Source organism: Otolemur garnettii, unplaced genomic scaffold (assembly GCF_000181295.1).
Source record: "Otolemur garnettii isolate 467f Iridium unplaced genomic scaffold, OtoGar3 scaffold00326, whole genome shotgun sequence".
NCBI classification, from domain to species: Eukaryota; Metazoa; Chordata; class Mammalia; order Primates; family Galagidae; genus Otolemur; species Otolemur garnettii.
Window position 1 is genome coordinate 307,793 of NW_003852721.1, and position 21,293 is coordinate 329,085.

General features: G+C 36.2%; 2 pseudogenes; both read right to left on the reverse strand.

Moving 5' to 3' along the window:
* Positions 1-17,018, reverse strand: part of LOC100956685 — a 26,953-nt pseudogene extending 9,935 nt beyond the window's left edge.
* Positions 17,019-17,201: 183 nt separating this feature from the next.
* Positions 17,202-18,036, reverse strand: LOC105888376 (annotated as a pseudogene).
* Between the last annotated feature and the right edge of the window lie 3,257 nt (positions 18,037-21,293).

A 21,293-nucleotide genomic window follows, 5' to 3' on the forward strand; every position in this document is an offset into this window, starting at 1 on the left:
CTTAAACTCCTGGGCTTAAGTGAATCTCTTGCCTCAGCCTTCCAAGTAGCTGGGACTATAGATGCCTGCCATAATACCCATCTATTTTTTGAGATGAGGTCTCTCTCTGGCTCAGGTTGGTCTCAAACCTGTGAGCTCAGGCAATCCACCCACCTTGGCCTCCCAAGTGCTGAGATTACAGGCATGAGCCACCATGCCTGGCCATAATTTCCTCTTTTATCTCTTCCTGAATCCAACTATCATTCAGCATAAGGTTGTATAATTTCTGCCTTTGTGTTAAGATGAAATTTTTTTTTTTGAGTTGACTTCTACCTGTATAGCTGCAGCCCGAGAAGACACATGGCATAATTTCTATTTCTCTAATTTCCCTGAGGGTTGATTTGTATCCTGGGATGTGGTCAATTTTGGAGTATGTACCATAAGCTGGTGAGAAAGATGTGTATTTCTTAGCTTTGGGATGGTGTGTTCTGTATATGTCTATTAATCCCTTTGGTTTTAGGGTTACATTTAAGTCCTTTGCATCTTTGTTTAGTTTCTGTTAGATATATTAGATCTGTCCAGTTCTGTCAGAGGGATGCTGAAGTCCCCTACTATTATGGTGTTACGGGATATCATATTGCTCAGACTCCTCATCTGTTTCATAAATATGGGAGCATTTAAGTTGGGTCCATAAATATTTAAAATGGAACTGTCTTCTTCTTGTATTGTTCCTTTGACGACTATAAAGTGTCCATCTTTGTCTTTCTTGACTTTAGTTGTTTTAAATCCACTTGTATCTGAAAATAGGATTGCAGCCCCTCCTTTCTTCTGATTTCCATTTGCTTGAAGTCCTGTTTTCCATCCATTAACCCTGAGTCTTGATGATTTATCCTTCAAGGCTAGGTGTGTTTCTTGGAGACAACATATGGCTGGCTTGTGCTTTTTTATCCAATCAGCCAGCCTGTGCCTCTTCAGTGGTGAATTCAATCCATTGACAATTATTGAGTGTATGGATAAGTTTGATGGAATTTTGTTCAACTTGTGATGAGAAAGTGTGTTGTGTATTTTATCCTTTGTGCCACTGTGCAAAGTATTTTTTCACCTTTAGCTTCTGAATGTTTCCTTTTTTGGTGGTCCTTTGTGGTGTTGAGGATAGGTCTAAGTATTTCTGGTAGTGCTGGTGTTGTTGTGGCGAATTTCCTCAGTTCTTGTATATCCACAATAGATTTGATTTCTCCATCCATTTTGAAGCTTAGCTTAGCAGGATTCAAAGTTCTGAGCTGAAACTTACTTTGTTTAAGAATTTAAAGGTGGATGTTCATGCTCTTCTGGCATGGAGAGTTTCAGTTGAAAAGTCTGCTGTCATCCTAATGCTCTGCTCTTGTAGATCAATTGGCACGTACTCCTGGCTGCTTGCAGAGTTTTTTCTTTCATCTTGACTTTGGACAGGTTCATTACAATGTGTCTTGAAGAGGCTCTGTTAGAGTTGAAATTACCCAGTGTTCGATATGCACCTGAAAGGAGTGTGTCGGGGTCTTTAGTGAAACTTGGGAAGTTTTCCTTTATGATAGTCTCCTGAAGGGGTTCCATTCCTTTGGTATACTCTTCTTCCCCTTTAGAAATCCCTATTGTTCATATATTTGAACACTTCATGGAGTCTCATAGTTCTCCAAGTACATGTTCTGCTTTCTCTCTCTTCTTTTCAGCCTCGTCAATGCTCTGGGTTAACTCAAAACTTTTCTTCTCCATAGTCTAACCTATTTTTGATACTTTTGACTGCATCTTGAAATTCCCTGATTGTTTCCTTCATTTCCTTAAGCTCCACCATATCCTTTCTATATTCTACATATCTCTCATCTTAATTTTAGTTTTTTCTTTCCATTTTCTTGCCCATTCCTTTTAATGTCTTTATCATCCATATTTTAAATTCCCTTTCTATTAAGCCCATTAATTCTTTTTTTTTATTTTCTCTGTACATATAGATGTGTTTATTTGGTTTCTACTTTTTGCCTTCTCAAAATTAAAAAGGCTTAAAATTTAATAACAACAACGTTTTAAGTTTAGGACTAGAAACAAAAACCTCAAAAAGAATGAACGAAGATAAATACATTCAGAAAAGAACTCAGATGATTGCTGCCACAAAATATTGAGCAATAATAATAATAATGCAAAAAAGTAACATTCACATTGTCAGCTAAGAGTATGTCTATCACAGAATGCTTTGACTCTGAGGTTCAGTATGGAGTCATAAGTTAACTACTTCTTCTTTTTTTTCCCCCAAAGCCTCAAAAGATAGACAACTAATATTTATAAACAAAAATAGAAGATAATTTCAAAAAACAGATCATGTCAAATCTTACAGACAATAGAAAAAGAAGAAATACTTCAAAATCATTCTACTTCATCTGGATATACCTGATATTAAAATTGGAAAAAAATATATTATTATAAAGGGAAATTATAAACATATTTTACTTATAAATGAGGATGCAATATCCTAAACAACATATTAACAAGTTGAATTAAAAATTAGTGTTCAAATAATGTACTTTGGTCAAAATTAAATCCAATTTATGTGAGAATTAGTCACTATTTTCTTTTCTTTTTTTCCTTCTCCTTTCCCTCACCTCCTCCCTCCTTCTATCTCAGTCTGCTCTCACCTTCCCCCATGCCCCACTATGTCATTAATTGTCCTCATATGAAGTTTAATACATAGGATTCATGCTTCTCCATTCTTGTGATGCCTCACAAAGAATAATGTGTTCCACCTCCATCCAGGTTACTAGAAATGCTACAAAATCTCCATTTTTTAATGGCTGAATAGTATTCCATTGTATAAATATACCATAGCTTGCCAATCCATTCCTTGGTTGAGGAGTATTTAGGCTGTTTCCATATTTTAGTGATCGTAAATTGAGCTGTGATAAACAATCTATTACAAGTGTTTCATAATAAAAGTGTTGTTTGTTTGTTTGTTTTTTTTGTTTTTTGTTTTCCTTCTGGATAGATGCCCACTACTGGGAAAACAGGATCAAATGGGAGGAGGTTGAGTTCTTGGAGGTTTGTCCATACTTCCTTCCAAAAAGGTTGAATTGGTTTGCAGTCCCACCAGCAGTGTAAAAGTGTTCTGTTCTTTCCACATCTGCACCAGCATCTGTAGTTTTGAGATTATAACCCCATTCTCGCTGGGGTTAGATGCTATCTCAGGGTGGTTTTAATTTGCATTTCTCTAATAATTAGGGATGATGAGCATTTTCTCATATATTTGCTAGCCATTCGTCTGTCTTCTTTAGAGAAGGTTCTGTTCATCTCTCTTCTCCATCAATGTATGGGATTGTTGGTTTTTTCTTGTGGATTAATTTAAGTTCTGTATAGATCCTAGTTACTAAGCATTTGTCTGATTCAAAATATGGAAATATCCTTTCCCATTGGGTAGGTTGTGTATTTGCTTTGGTTGTTGTCTCCTTAGCTACACAGAAGTTTGCTTTAATCCCATTTAGTTAATTAAATCCCATTTGTTTATTATTGCTGTTGTTGCTATTGCCATGGCATTCTTCTTCATAAAGTCTTTGCCCAGGCCGATATCTCCCAGTGTTTTTCCTAGGCTTTGAGGATTTTTATCATTTCATGACTTAAATTTAAGTCCTTTATCCATCTTGAATCAATTTTTGTGAGTGGAGAAAGGTGTGGGTTCAGTTTTAGTCTTTTACATGTGAATATCAATTCTCCTAGCACCATTTATTGAATAAGGAGTCTTTCCCCCAGTGGATGTTCCTATTTGGCTTACTGAAGATTAGGTGTTGTAAGTTGTTGGTTTGTTTTCCTGGTTTTCTATTTGATTCCAAAAGTCTATGTCTCTGTTTTTGTGCCAGTACCATGCTGTCTTGACCACTATGGTCTTGTAGTACAGCCTAAAATCTGTTACGGTAATACCCCTGGCTTTGTTTTTATTACTAAGAATTGCCTTAGCTATACGGGTTTTTTTCTGGTTCAGTACAAAATGCAGAATCCTTTCTTCCAAGTCCTGAAAGTAGGATGTTGGTATATTAATAGGGATGGCATTTAATCGGTAGATTATTCTGGGAAGTATAGACATTTTAACAAATTTGATTCTTCCCAGCCATGAGCATTTATGTTCTTTCATTTGTTAAAGTCCTCTGCTATTTTCTTTCTTGGGTTTCATAATTTCTTTATAGAGGTCCTTCACCTCCTTTGTTAGGTATATTCCTAAGTAATTCATTTTCTTCAGGACTATGGGGAAAGGAGTTGTGTCCTTATTTAGCCTCTCATCTTGGCTATTATTGACATATACAAAAGCAGTTGACTTGTGGACATTTATTTTATATTATTGATTTTATAGTACTGACTTGTGGACATTGATTTTATAATATTTTATAAATACTACTGTATTTTTTTGATGACTTCCAAGAGTCTTGTGGTTGAGTCTTTTGGATTCTCTAAGTATAAGATCCTATCATCAGAAAAGAGGGGGAGTTTGACCTCCTCTGCTCCTATTTGGGTGCCCTTTATTTTCTTGTCTTGCCTGATTGTATTGGTTAGAACTTCCAGCACTATGTTGAAGAGTAATGGCAACAGAGGACAGCCTTGTCTGGTTCCAGTTCTAAGAGGAAAAGCTTTCAGTTTAACTCCACTCAGTAAAATATTAGTTGTGGGTTTATCATAGATAGCTTCAATCAGTTTAAGAAATGTGCCACCTATGCCTAAACTATTCAGTGTTCTAGTTAGAAAAGGAGGCTTGACGTTATCAAATGCTTTTTCTGCATCTATTGAGAGGATTGTATGAGCTTTGTTTTGCTTCTGTTGATATGGTGAACAAAGTTTATAGATTTACGTATATTAAACCAGCCTTGCATCCCTGGGATGAAACCTACTTGACCATGATGTATGACTTTTTTGATGATAAGCTGTAATCTATTGGCTAGGATTTTGTTGACAACTTTGCATCTATATTCATTAGTGAAGTTGGTCTAAAGTTCTCCTTTTTAGTTGGGTCTTTTCCTGGTTTTGGTATCAGGGTGATGTGTGCTTCATAGAACGTGTTGGGGAAGATTTATTACTCCTAAATTTTTGAGAATAATTTCTACAATATAGAAATAAGCTCGTCTTTGAAGAATTGATAGAATTCTGGTATGAAGCCATTCAGATCAGGGCATTTTTTTGTTGGGAGATTTTTTATTGTTTCTTTGATTAATTGGTCTTTGGTTTCTTTGGTTAATTGGTCTATTCAGAACATCTATTTCATCCAGGCTGAGACTAGGGAGAGGGTGTGTTTCCAAATATTGATCAATTTCCTTCACATTGTCAAATTTCTGGGCATAGAGTTTTCTGGTAGTATTTAGAGATAATCTCTTATAGTTCTGTGGCATCAGTTGTTATTTGCCCTTTATCATTCTTGTTAATGTTACTAGAGATTTTACTTTTTTATTTCTAGTTAGTCTGGCCAAAGGTTTACCTCTTTTCTTTTTTTTTTTTCTGAGACAGAGCCTCAAGCAATCACCTGATTATTTTCTCGGCATTCAGATCCTGCTGGGTTGGGATCTTAAAGCTCACTAGAATCCTTCATGGGCAAGTCTCGCAGTGCCCCCTGACTCTAGCTCCCATGGGGTGCAGGAGTCCCTCAGCCTATCCCAAGAGTGGAGTTTGATCCCAGCAGGAGGAATTAAGACAGCAGTGCTTTAGGTTCCTGCTAAGACCTTGTCAGGACTTTCCCAAATGGCAGCCTCCTGGCCACGAAGACCTTGTCATTATCTGCCTCATTAGTCACAAACCTATGGCACATCCACTCCAACCAGCATTTGAATCTGGTTAATGTATACTGTTGAGTTTGCCTTCACTTCCAAGCTTTCCACTCAACACACAGCTTCCCCCAACAACTGAAAACTTCAGAAAGGCTTCCTCCTGTCCCAAGCCTCTGTGGGTGGCCAGCTGATCCGAACCACTCTTAATCACTTACCTAATTCTTCAGATTTTCACCCCTCCAGATCATATTCTGTATCCATCTTACCACCTCCTCACTGTGCTCCCTTAGCTATGACTCTGGGTAAGGTTCTCAGGCCAGGTATAGCTCAGTTCTCCCCTTTTTCCCCCAGTCGTTCTAGGAGAGCTCAGCTGAATGATCTTTCTGGTCTCCCAATTTGCTCCACCCCAAACACAGAAATTCTTTACCTCTATTCCAAGGATAAAGGCTATCTGAGTTTTAAGTATTTTGAAATATTTGAACTAGTCAAGAATATATTTTAAAGGAAATATTAAATTGTGACCTATTGAGTCTAAGATGTTAGTCCAAAAGGTAATTTTATTTGGACTATGTTACTTTGCAAATACCATTCAAAATAGCATTGCAAAAGAAATCAATATCAAAAATCAGAAATCTAAATTTAAATATTTTTATACCTGTGGCTGTTTGTTTTTATTTCTTTCATGACTTTCTTTCTCTTCATCTGATGACATTTGCAAGGCTTGCTCTGCTGATAGATCATACATTTAGTTAAATGGACCAAAGTTCAACAAAATCTACAGTGTTTGATAAAAAGGGGTAAAAATTAATTTTTGTGTAAATTGAGATTTTAAGTGAAGCTTAATCTTTAGCCAAATATTCACTTCTGTGAAAAAAAAAATACTTCTAATTATCCAAAACTTTGCAAAACCACCCAGAGGGCACTAGATATCACCAGGTTCAATGAATACAGAAATATCACAGATTCACTCCCATATGTAACACACATAAGGTCAGAAGAAAAACAAAATTTAAATATGCAATACACACATACAAAATAACATTGTATATTGTTCTCTACTTCATAATAGTACCTTTTAAATAGCTTGCTGTGTATGTTGTTTTATTAATAATTCACAAATTTACTGTTACTTTTTACATTTTCATTAGTATACATCCTGTTTGTTACATGTGAAAAGATTTCCTTTGCTATTCTGACAATTTTCTTTTCATTTTTTAAGGCCTTACACTGCTACATGAAGCCTTCATTGATTCTGGCTTTTTCCCCAGATAAATAGGCCTTAGGGCCTTAAAAAATCCTCCCTTAGGATTGCCTTAGTACTCTAGTGTCATCTCTACTGCAGTTTTCCTACCTAAACTGTAAGTTGTTTCTTGCCACGTCTATACTCTTTGCCCCTGGATTGTAATCACAATCTTTCAAAACATCTAGAACAGTCTTTATCTGTTTTACTCAATAACTGTGAGCTGGTAGGAATATAAATAAAATTGTCAAAAATGAGTTTTCCAGAGATCGTGTCTGAGCTGATACTTATAATGTTAGATGAGCCAAATTAAAGGGCATAGGAGCCAAGAAAGGATGAGAGCAGGACAGGAAGCAGAAAGAGAGAGAAAAATTCCTGAATAAACGTATGTATATGTATTTGTCTACAATAGAGGGATTGGTGAGCCAGGCATTCTAGCAGCTCAGGAATGCCAGAAGAGAATATAGAGAGGGAAGGAACAGCAGAAATCCTTATGTGAAATTTCATGGTGCTTGGATATTAATATTTCAAAGAGATATTAATTCTTCCATTTTCACTGAAGTCAATCACTCTAAATTCTACATGGAAGATGAATTCAGTAAAACACAGGTGAATGGCAAAATATGAATTACAAGCCAATATTGCCAAATAAAGGCAATGTGGGCCTGAAATAAGTGAATGTTTCTGGAAATATTTTGTATATCAAATATCAGTGCCCCATATAGGATGGATGTTTTTATCAAATAAATAAACATACAAATCTTGGTTTTGTATTTTAATTTTTCAACATTAATAAATACTATAATAAATATCTGTGGATACACTTATATAATACAAATGCCATCAGGACAAGCCATCAGCCATTTCTTCATCTCTTATATCAGCTTTCAGAGAATTTAATGTGCAGTATTTATGTGATGGAATATTATAAAAGACAAAATAAATTAAACCAAATATACTGTGTCAATATGGATTGATCTCACAAATACTGAGCAAACAAAAGGAAGTCACAGAATGACATATGAAGTCTGACAATTAAGTTCACAAACTCACAACCATGTGCTTATGTTGGTAGTACTCTATAAGCAGGTCATTAAGGTTTCATAACCTTGGTATATCAGTGCCTCATAGCTGTGTTTATGTGACTTTATTTCAGAATGGAGTTCATTATCATTCCTTCATGTTGGTGTACTGTTAAGAGAGTTTTAGAGCTTGAATTAGAGCAATGAATAAACATTAAATTTCTTGTTAAACTTAGCAAGAGTGGAAGGGAAGGCAGGGATGTTTTAGTCCAAGTTTATGCAGAGAATGCCACAAAAAACCCAGCAGTGTACAAATTGATTAAATAGTTTTCTGAAGGAAGAAAAAGCATCATTGATGAAGAGAGATAAGGGTGCCCAGTAATGAGCATGAAAGTCATGAAAACCTTGCAAAAATTCATTGAATTGTGCATCAAAATCATCAGCTGACTGTGAGAAGCATAGCATAACAAGTAAACATCAATAGAGAAACAGGTAGGAAAATCTTTTTTTAAAATTTATTTTATTAGATCATAACTGCATACATTACTCGATTTATGGGGTACAATGTGCTGATTTTATGTACAATTTGGAATGTTTACATCAAACTGGTTAACATAGAATTCACTTATTTCATTGTTGTGTTTAGACATTTACACTCTGCTATTAAATATTAATAATACTATTGAATACTGTAGAGACATTTATACTCTACTGTTAGAGTATATTAGTTAAACCTTAGGCTTAATTAAATATAAATACTATTAAATATTAATACTACTATTAAATATTGTAGAGACATTTACATTCTACTATTAATATTTAATTAATATTTTATTAATAGTAGAGTATAAATGTCTAAACACAACAATTAAATAAGTGGGCAGCACCTATGGCTCAAAGGAGTAGGGTGCTGGCCCCATATACCAGAAGTGGTGGGTTCAGACCTGGCCCCAGAGAAAAACTGAAAACAAACAAACAAACAAACAAACAAATAAGGCTAATGCTATGTTAACCAGTTTGATGTAAACATTCTAAATTGTATATAAAATCAGCACATTGTACCCCATAATGCAGTCATGTACACAGTTATGATCTAATAAAAAAAAGTCAGGAAAATCTTAATGGAAAATCTTGACAAGAAAAAACTTGGACAAAATGATTCCCAAAGTAGATCACCAGTAAAAAAAAAAAAAAAAAAGGAGAGTCAAAGTTTGCCAAGACCTTACAGAGAGGCAAGATGAAGTTTTGGGCCATGTTATCATTGGTGATGAAACATGGGTGTACCAGGTGACCTGAAGCAAAGCATCAAAGTGCACAATGAAAGTCAGTCTTCTCCACAACCAGAACATTCCTTTAGTTCAAATAAAAAGGCAAAACGATATTGCTGACCTTCTTGATATCAGAGGGATTGTTCATTAGGAATTTTCAACAACTGGACAGTTAATGAAGTTTACCATTTGGAAGTACTGAAAAGGCTACAGGAAAAAGTTAGATGAAAATGACCTGAACTTTTTGCCAACTCATGGCTCTTGTATCAGGACAATGCAGCAAGTCACACAGCACAATCTGTGGGGAGTCTTTAGTCAGTAAAGAAATAACTGCATTGGAACACGCTACTCACCTAAGCTGGCTCCCAGTGACCTTTTTCTTTATGCAAAGATGAAGAAACATTTCAAAGGAAGACATTTTGATAACATTTGGGACATCAAAGACAACATGATGACAGTGCTGATGGCCAGTCCAGAAAAAGAGTTCCAAAATTGCTTTGAAGCCTGGATGAGGCACTGGTATTAGTGCACAGCTTTCCAAAGGAATTACTTCAAAGGTGACTGTGGTAATACCAATGCACTGCTCTTTCTAGGATGACTTCACAAACTTCATCGTCTTACCTTGTACACAGTGTACATATCATTTATGTAAAATTTTAGGACATGGAAACAAATTTTGTATAGTATTTATGATTGTACACCTATGTCATCTATAAAGTAAAACATTTTCAGAGTATGAGTGCATGGTAATAACATACAGCTAATTCTAGGTGTTGGTTATTTCCACACAATATTTTTAATAGTTTGAGAGGACCCTATAGCCAAAAAATTTAGACTATGAATTTGAATAGACTATGTCTTTTGAAAGACTATGTCTTTCAAATAGCCATGGAAGGATAATTTATTATTTTCTTTGTTTCTTTTTTTTTTCTTTTGCAGTTTTTGGCTGGGGCTGGGTTTAAATCTGCCACCTGTGGTATATGGGGCCAGCACCCTACTTCTTTGAGTCACAGGTGCCACCCTTTCCTTGTTTTTAATAATCAATGATAACACACATGCACACAGGGTCTTCTAGTCAGACATTTAACTGCATTAATACCATCAGTGTAACAACAATAGGATAACATAACTAAAGTTAAAAGAAGATCAACTTGTTACTATAAAGCATTCCACTATGTAAAGTCAGAATTTTATAAATCATTTGAAACACTAGAAAATTGTGTATTTCCATAGTTCATCTCTGTCCCCACTCCCTAACAAAAACAGGCATTTTAAGTTGTAAATTAAAGAAGGAAGAAAGATCCCTTGACCCTAGGATTTTGAAGTTATAGTAAGCTATGGTCACTACACACAGCAAGAGCATGTATCCACTTCCCCCCTCCCCCAAATTACCTGATCTGGATAGTTGCACGTTCTTCCGTCTTACTGCTTTCTTCCCATGGGAAACTTCCATCTTAATGGCATGCTGAGTGGGCTTCAAAATAAAGGGATTCATAAGTAATGTATATTTTGTATGACACACAGTGAATAATTCCAGATGAAAAAATAAATGTGGTTACCTTCAACTGGCAATGTTTCTCAGAAAACCCTAAGAAACAAAAAACACAATCAATGTAAATGACAATATAAATGTAAATATGACAAAGCCACACATGCAGTCATGGAGAGTTAATATTAAGCTGAATCCTCAAGTTTGACTTTGAACATGATTATTTTAGCTCTGAGGTTTTTTCCTTTTTCTTTTTTTTTATTGTGGACAGCAACATGACAGAAATAAACTAAGAAAAGGAATGGAACATACATTTAATATAATGTGCACTTAAGATTTCTAAAGTGTTTCAGATGAAAACCACTCCAATAGAGAAGTGCACATATGGCAATGTGTATGGTGTCTTTAATCAGAGGAGCAAATCACACCCCGGAGAGGATAAATGACAAGACTGAAGGCAGAAGCCTACAGCATAGCTTCAATGGGACACAAAAGCATCATTTATACACATAAGTATTCAACTGATCTTTGTTTTGTTATTTACAAAGGACGCAGTTCTAATGACAGTACAGTTGAATCTAAAATACATTTCTCATAGAGAGAGTATTTTTAATACAGCAGCATAGATGTACACTTGTAGAATAATAGTTAATATAGATAGTGACCTTATTCCATATCCATGTAAGCTGCAGATATACCTACATTTCTTCTACCATCTACTTTTGCCATCTAAGAGTTTCATTATCCACTCATCTAAGGACATATAAAATACATCAAAGAAATTATGAACAATAAATTTCAAATATCAAAACATTTATCCAAATAGAAAAATTGAAGTGTCGCAGGATTATACAATATTAATAACCTTTTACATTTCAAAATCAGAGCAATATTTGCTTAAAATAAAAAAAAGTTTTTTACAAAAGCATGATAATTATACTTTTATAAAATTAGTTTCCTGTGGTATATCATATTTATCTTTTAAGATCTTTGGAAAACAGCCATTTTATTTTTATTTATTTATTTTTTACTGAATTCTGTACCCCACGATAGTATTAATGTAGACAGCTATGATTTAATTTTTTAAAAAGCCATTTTATAGAAAAAAAATTGTGTCTTAAAAAAGCAGCCACTGCTTATATGCAAATTAGTCTTATTTGGTAAAGTAATATCAATGTAACATGCATCTCTGATGCCTGGCATTTGTGGGCAGGAGACATGCATCTCTCAGGTTCGGCTCAATTCCAGCACTCTCTCCTGCTTCTAGTTAGTGATCTCTGGGACAGCAACAATCTATTTTGTGTGAATGGAAGTTTCCTAAGTCCATCTAGGTCAATTCTCTCAAGTTTCCTCATTATTAACTATAAAATTACCCAGCTAACTTTCTTCTTTCCACCCTCTTTCCCTACCCAGAATGTATTTCCCTTCAAAAAGTATTCTGTAACCCTGTGCTCTCCATTCTTTTCATGGATTATCTCCACCATTTCTTTCCTCTTCATTGAGCAAAAATATCTCACATTTATAATTTGATTTCTTTGTTTCTTTGCTCCTTCTCCTCCAGCTAAAATCCTGCTCAGAAATAAGAGCAAAATAATGCCTTTTCTTGATCCTGCTATGGTGAAACTGTTCTTCCAGGCTTTTTCTCCAGATTTCTCTACAGGCAAGTGAGATGTAATGGGGGGTCCAAGGAACAGCAGCCTCAGAATCACTTGAGAATGTATTAGAAATACAGATACCCAAAGCTACTGAATCACAAAGTGCACTTTTAACAAGGTCTCCAAGAGATTTCATACCGTTTGAGAAGCTCTCGTCTGCACTGATTTGCTTCCACATTCCCTCACCTGAACTTGCCCTTTAGAATCTCACCACCAGTGTCTCCGTGTAATATACTCCAAGTTGAAATGGCATCACAAATCATCAAGTTTCTGATGGACTTTTTATCAGGCTATAGTTTCCAATATATCTTCATAACTAACCCTCTTCTCTTCATTCTAGCTTCCTTATTTTGAAGTATATGATACTACTGTTCAATAAAGTAAAACAGTTTACATGACACTGAATTACATACATTTGTGCCTGACCCTATGCTTGCTTTCCTCTATGGTAGATGAAACACATCTCTGCATGATCAGGGACTTCAGTCCTTCATGCCTCCCCAACAGTGAGGAACATGAGAGCAGCGGGGGTATTTGCTCTCTGTCTCTGACACATTCTGAAACAGGGAGCTCACTTTATATTCTTCCTACCTTCATAATGCCCTGTTCTACCTTTCACTAAGAAATTGCTTTTTAATAAAAAATAGTATAATTTTTTTTCATGATTAATTGGCTGTCCTGTTTCTACAGTGTAGAAAAGCGTATTCTTCAAATACCTCTAACAAATATGAATTTAATCTTTCTACTTTGGGATATAAATAGAGCTAAAAATTTATACACCCAACCCCCCTCAAATAGTTTTTAAAATTATTGAATTAATATGGCTATTTCTTTTGTTCAGCAATTTGATGCAAATGTCTAAATATGAAAGGCTTAGTAAGTACTACAGAGGAAGGAGGAAATGGCTTAGTATTTTACAAAGCTTCTTGAAAATCAGAAAAAAAAATAGCATTTGATTCCACCTCAAAAATTTTACAAGCAAACACTGTTAAACAGTGCCATCATATATAATCTACAATTGTAAACAGAATTTCACAAACATTTTCTTCACAGTGTATAGAAATACACATCACAAATATGCAATCAGAATTAATACAGAATATGTAGAAAATGAACAAACTTTAGGCCTAGACCAAAAATGTATTCTGATCTGTTGAAAAATAAGTTGACTAGACATTATTTTATCATCTTACACTAATTTACATTCATACAAATTTTAATTAAACGTACTAGATTGAGGTGCTAAGAATGTTTGCATTATCTATACTTAAAGTTAGTGCACTATAATTTTAGAAATCCAAATTTCAAAAGGAAGGGTTCCATTTAATGAATAATAGAATCCTCTTTCGGATCACTTAGTTTCTATCGCCTACATCTGGCATGTTCATATGAACATGTATACTCACTACATACAGAAACACTATAGAGTCCTTGTGGGAAATGCAATAATCATATATTAATAATTACTGAGGATTAAGGTATCTCACAAAATGACTGAATTCCAACATGCTTTTTTTTTATTGTTATTAATCAAGAGGCCCATTACAATACACTCCTAAATTCATAGAATTTTAGAATTACTGAAAATGATTTATATTATTTTAGTAATTATACTCGTACCTTCAGCTTACCAAATCACTGAGCAAAAGTTATGCTACATTGAACTTCCATCATGAATAGAAGCCAATGGATAACACACATGACTACTGTTATGAAAAGAATTTTTCCCAGGGCAGTGCCTGTGGCTCAAAGGAGTAGGGTGCCGGCCCCATATACCAGAGGTGGTGGGTTCAAACCCAGCCCTGGCCAAAAACTGGAAAAAAAAAGAATTTTTCCCATTATAATTTTGAAGGCTTTATTGGGAAGCCCATTTCAGTAAATCAAGTAAGAGTTATGTATTGATTTGAAAATTCTTTGTTCAAAAGTCTACAAAGAGCACTATTTGCATAGATGAAAAATCCTTCTCCAAATTCATCTCTTACAGCTTCCTTATTCTTTATTTCTTCATCTAGATCAAATTTAATACTTGATAATTTTGTGAGGTTCTATATAATCTCTACATGATAAGTTTACTTCTACTTATACACACCTCTTATTTGTATAGCACCCAGTAATCATTTTGACTATGGGGGACAGTATGCTGGTTCTATATACAATCTGAAATACTTTCATCAAACTGGTTAACATAGCCTTGACCACATTTTCTTAGTTATTGTGTTAAGACATTTATACTACCCTCCCTCCACCCACCCTCCCGTCTTCCCCTCTTAATTTTAAGAGTGTGCCTGAGGGTTCCCTTCTAACATTCCCAAATTAACAAGATATTATGCCAGAATCCACCTTGAAACTTGATTTTTTTTCTTTTCCCTTTTTTTTTTATTGAATGGTAACTGTGTACATTGATGCACTTGGGGGTACATAGCCTTCATGTAACTTTCTTAGTTATTGTGTTAAAACATTCATATTCTACTCATAAAAAGATTCACTTGTACCCTTGTAAGATGAACCACAGAAGTGAACCCTCGAATCCCTCTCCCTCCACCCTCTCCCCCCTCCTTCCCCCTCCCTGTATCCTTAGGTTGTTATTAGGTTATAGCTTTCATATAAAAAGGTTTAAATTAGTTTCATAATAGGGGTGTGTACATTGGATACTTTTTCTTCCATTCCTGTGATACTCTGCTAAGAAGAACATTTTCCAGCTCCATCCATGTGAACATGAAGGACGTAAAGTCTCCATCTTTCTTTGTCTGCATCGTATTCCATGGTGTACATATACCACAGTTTGTTGATCCATTCGTGTTTTCCTTAAAAGATAATGCTTTTCTAAACACAAAGTGCCATCTGAATGTTTCTTAAGAATTTATTTATGTTAGAAATTCTGTCTGAATACACTTTAAATCTAGACTCAAAGGATGACTGGTTAACGACCACTGGTGCTTTGACTTTCTCTACTAAAAAAATCATGTGACACCACACATTTATAAATTATAGTAATTTATAAATATCTTTTTGTCAATAGAATCAGAAGGATAGATCATCTAATTGTTTAAAAACCTAAGCAAACGAAATCTATATAATACAAGAACGAAAACTTCAATTTAGGCCAGAGGCAGATTTAACTAAGATTTAAAATGTACTAATTTCCTCATTTGAAATTTCTCCTCTTTCAATGTTATAATTTGAAGTCTCTTAAATAAGAACTGAATTAAAATACAGTAATTATTAAATCATCTTCCAGAAAGTCAAGTGTCCCTGCACCTTAAATTTTCTATACTGTTCCATTTGTCAGTCTTTGTGCAAGAGTAGGCAATTCACAGCACAAGGGTCACATTTTGCTTTTCCTGCTAAGTTAATGATGCTCATCAAACACCATCCAAATTCTTTTCTTTTTTTATTGTTGGGGATTCATTGAGTGTACAAAGATCCAGGTTACAGTAATTCCATTTGTCAAGCAAATTCCCTCCTATAAATGTGTTCCTATCATCCTTTCAGCTGCTGCTTTTTATTTTCCCTTCTTGTCTGCCTGCTCTGTCTAGGCAAGAAGGCAGTCACATGTGGTTTCAGCTACTTCCTGAGTCATGACTGTAAACGGCAATTTTCCTCATCCACTATTCAAAGTTGGTGCTGGCCTAGTAAGCAACTCTGAAATTGAAGAAGATAGAGAAGTCTTTGCTGCTGTTTGTTGCTGTACCCTTACTTCAGCTGCCTTTAAAAGTGCATCAATGTCTTTTTTTCTGGGTTTCCTCAAAATTCTTACAGCCACTACATTTGCATATTGAGGAACACATTATTTTTGCCTCATAGCATTCACAATGGTTTTTAAGACAGACTGATCATTTGCAATTACATCCTTTGCTATGATGTCAATCTGATTATTCCTTTTGTCCTTTCCCAGGCTTGAAGGCTTCTGGATTTCTGTCAAGGCATGCTTTTATTGCTTTTTGTCTTTCATTTTCATGTTCCAAATTGTTATAATAACTAGTACAATTGCAGCTGTAAAATACACCATTTGCAAAGCAATCACAATCTAATTTCAAACACAGTGATATTACACACTCACAGGGCTTTCTAGGCCCAATGGAAGACACAGATGGGATCACATACCATTGAATGGAAGCCTTGACTGGATCTGGATACCGAACATTCCAACAAGGTTAGAATTGCTTGCTATAGACACGTTTGAAGACTGCTGTAACCGAGAAACGTACTGAGCTGGAAGCACTTCATAACCCACATTCCTTGTTCAAAGAGATGGTGCCAAGGTACTGCCAGGACAAAGCCTCGTGGCCCGTTGGCAAGGTTGGGCTGAATCTGTGGCAGTGGTGTGGCAGGGATGATGAGCTGGTGCTGTGGTTGACTAGTAGTTATGATTCGTGAAGTTGGATTGATTGGTTTGGGAACAACTTGTTTGACAACCTAAACCAAGATAATTGGAACTGACATCCACACTGGGGATGTATTTACAGCCAATGGCTTTGCTGGCTGAAGGGGCTGAGTGTTTGTACAGGGATTCTGACTAACTAGCTGGGGTGAGCTACTGGTTGTGTGGCAGTAACAAGTCAGACATAATGAAACTTGCCTTCAGGTACCTGAATCTGCTGGACATTGGAAACAGTTTCCAGAGGTATAATTGCCTTAAACTTTGATGTGCTTACTCCCCTAACAGTGATGGTCTGCACAGTTGATTTCACTGCCTTATTTGGTGACTTCAAAGGAGATATGGCTATTTCGTTTAGTGTCTGTGTTGTATAATTTAAAGGTGATCCAATAAAACTACTTTCAGATATTATTATGATCTTTGATGGAGTTCTGGGAGTAGACTGTGAAAGAACCCTACCTACAATGACTGGAGGTGATACTTGAGTTGTCTGTCCTATAAATGCTTTCCTATTAGTTGGTTTTGCAAAGATCAGCTTCTTGATTACTGGACCAGAGGTTGGTATTTGAAGCTTCCTAGCAATCTGTAGTGTTTTTAACTGTTGGGTCTATAACACATAAAGCTGTGTTACACTATTAATCAGTTGGCTTCCTGGGGTCAGTGCTGAGACACCAATGACAGATTTCACCTCTGGCCTCCTTCCCATGGTTAACTATTTTAATCTGCTGCAGAGGTAACTTAGCATCTCCTTACTGGGCCTAGTTGTAAATTTCTGAACCTGCGGTAGTTGGCTATGGGATAGTGCTAGAACAAGACTTACCCAAAGTGGTTAAAATTAACTTCTGTTCATCTGGTTTAAGCTTCTTACTGCCAGTTTAACATTAGCTGTCTGTGATACTTTTTTAAACATAATATGATAGACTGATACAGTTATAGGAGTCTGAACACCAAATATCAGACTCCTATGAAAAGCTGCTTTCACTGTGGTATCACAATCTGCCTCAGTAATTGTGGCATTCACTGTATCTTGGTTAGTGTCGTTACTGTCCACTGTGATTGGTTCCATGGAAATAGGTATGGCTGTAGAGCCACCATTAAAATTTATGTTGACAATTTATTCCACTTCTGTCTCCATGGGAATTGGGGCTTCCCCAGCTTCAATACTATGGTCACTAACTGAAGTTATACCAGTGTTCATTATCTCCTATGGAAGCAAACTTCTCACTTTGGCAGAGACCACCTCCATGATCATTCCCCTGCTAAAAAGCTGATCCAGTGCAAAACCAGCAGCTCCCTGGGGTCCCACTATTTGTGGTAGCAGCAGTGACTGCCTTGGAGACTCAGGGCAGAGATTGTTCAAAATCATTTGTTCAGCACCATTCTACCACTGCACATGTAGGCTCTTGTCACCTGTGTACCCTCTCTAGAAATTGTTTCATTTGAACAACCTGAATCATAACACCTGATCCTTTTCCCTTAATGTACTTCCTCCCTCTCTTCCTCCTCCAGGGAGGTCCCACCTGTGAGCTTAGATACTATCCTGCTTGTCATAAAAGCAATCAAATATCTTCCCTGAAACTCTGAATGGACAGTTCACAGTTCACCTTTCACCAGAGCCTACCTGCCTGAAAGTCTATCCCCTGCAGAGCCCAGAGTATTTCATGAATTCACAGAGAGGCCTAGGCATTGTGCAGACTGCTGGATGGCATCACAGAAACAGTGAGCAGTGAGGAAGCAGGGGCCTGTGGAGAGAGAGGGGCAGCTGGGAGAGAGGGGTGTGGAGATGTTTTGCAGCCAGCAGAGGCACTGAGAGCCCAGTTCTGATGTTAGTGGGCAAACTTTCCTGACTCCCTCACCCACTAGAGGGGACCAAAGTCAGCCCCATGGGTTTCCCAGAAAAAATGCCTGTGAATTCCTACAATCTGGATGCTTGAAACTCTGAACTCTTTCTCGTGAGCACTGATTGTACTCACTGGTACAATCTGATTAGAACTTTCAACCTGGAATGTCTATCTGGGGACCCTCCAAAGTTGAGTTGTGGCTACTTTGTAGAGGAGAGTTACAGATTCTCCTCCTCTAGCTGTTGTTGGGTGGGGGTACCACAGATGTTTGTATCTTTCTACAGCTGAGATTCATTAGGATTGACCTTTCACAATGGTCAAAGGCTGTGGGGGAAAAGCCATGATCTCAAGCCCCAGGTCATTGTTAATGGGCTGCTTAGCACCAGTTCTTGGAGGCACCAATCAAATCTCACCCCACCAGTTTTAAACGCGAAATTGAAGAAAATACTCCTGGGGAGAAAACAGTGGAAAAACATTGGTAACATGAAAAATCAGGGAAGATTAACTCCACCAAGGGATGACAAAGGAGATACAACAAAAGATCCTATTCATAGAGAAGTGGCTCACATGTCACAGACAGAATTCAGAGTATGGGTGGAAAATAAGATGATTATAAAGGAGGAAAAGATGGAAAGAGAAATCCAAAAAACAGTTCAAAAGTTGTCTCAGGAAATTAACAAATTCAAAGACAAAGTCACCCAGGATATGAACATAATGAGAAAGATATAGCAGAGCTTAAGGAAATGATAAAGGTATTCAAGGAACTTTGAAATACTGTAGAGTCCCTCACCAATTGAGTTTAGCAGGCAGAAGAGAGGGTCTCAGAAATAAAAGATAAGGCTTTTGAATGATCCCAAGTATTCGAACCGTCAGAAAAGAGGAGAACAAGAACAAACCATTCTCTGAAAGAGTTGTGGGGCCATTCCAAAGGATCAAACATCCAAATTATAGAGATTCCAGAAGGAGAAAAGGATGATCCTTAAGGCACAGATGCTCAACTCCAAGATATTATGCAGGAGAATTTCCAAAGCATTTCAACAGATACAGAAATCCAGATAGGAGAAAGTTTTAGGACCCCATCACAACTCAATCCAAATAAGGCATTTCTTAGACACATTGTAATTAATTTTGCCAAAGTTAATGTGAAGGAAAAAATCCTGCAAGCAGCCAGGTGTAACAAAATTCTTACCTACAAAGGCAAAAATACTAGGTTGACTGCACATCTTTCAGCCAAAACTTTTCAAGCCAGAAGAGGGTGGTCATGGGCCTTCAATCTCCTAAAACAAAACAACTTTTAGCCCAGGATCCTGTATCCAGCTAAACTGAGTTTCATTTGTCATGGAGAAATCAAAGACTTACTGATATCAACATGTTGAGGAAATCTGCCATAACTAGATGAGCTCTCCAGGAAGTAAACTAAAGTATTTTCCATAATGACCAGCACAATGGTCTACCACCAAAGTAAACACACCCAGAATTTAAACAACAAAGCCTAGCTTTCACAATGGTCAAAGGGTTAAAAATATGCACTGGACCTTTGAAAAACAAGATAGCCCAAATACTACCATACCTATCAATTCTCTCAATTCATGTGAATGGCTTAAATTAAACTCTAGAGGCACAGAATGGCTGACTGATTTAAAAAAACTAAGGGCAGGTAATTGTTGTCTACAGGAGTCTCATCTTACCTCAAAGGATAAGAAAAGACTCAGAGTGAATGGATGGAGATCTCTAATACAGGCAAATGGAAATCAGAAAAAAGCATGGATAGTAATCTTCTTTGCAGATATAATTGGATTAAAACAAACAAAAATGAGGAAATACAAGGACAGATACTACATATTTGTCAAGAGAAACACTCAACATGAATAGCTTTCAAGAAATAACATTTATGCACCCTACCTGAATGCTCCTCAATTCACAAAACAAACCCTAATGGATCTGAACAACATGATATTTCCCTGAATTATAACATCTGGACATTTTAGCACCCCTTTAGCAAGTCTGATCTATTGCTAGCAGGATAGATCATCTAAAAAGAAACTAACAAATAATGAACTTAAACTTGGCCCTAGAAAAAATGGACATAACAGACAACTACAGAACATTTTATCCTAATAAAACTGAATACACATTTTTCTCATCAGCCCATGGATCATATGTTCAAAACTGATCATATCTTTGAACACACATCTAACCTCAACACATTTAAAAGAATACCAATTATTCCTTCTATCTTTTTAGTCCATCAAGGAATGAAAATTGAACTCAACAGCAAAATAAAAATTCATACTCAATGTCATGGAAATGAAATAAGCTTAGGATGAATGATAGCTGGGTCAAAAATGAGATTAAGAAAGAAATCATCAGATTTGGAGAACTAAATGATAATGAAGACACAAACTATAAACACCTGTGGGAAACTGCAAAGGCAGTCCTAAGAGGGAAATTCATAGCATTAGAAGCCTTCATCAAGAAAACAGAGAAGAGCAAGTCAGCAACCTAATAGGCTATCATAAGCAATAGGAAATGAAAGAGCAATCCAACGGCAAGCCCAGCAGATGAAAAGAAATAATCAAACGTAGAGCAGAATTAAGTGAAATAGAAAACAAAAGAATCACTCAGTAGGTCAACATAATGAAAAGTTGGTTCTTTGAAAAGA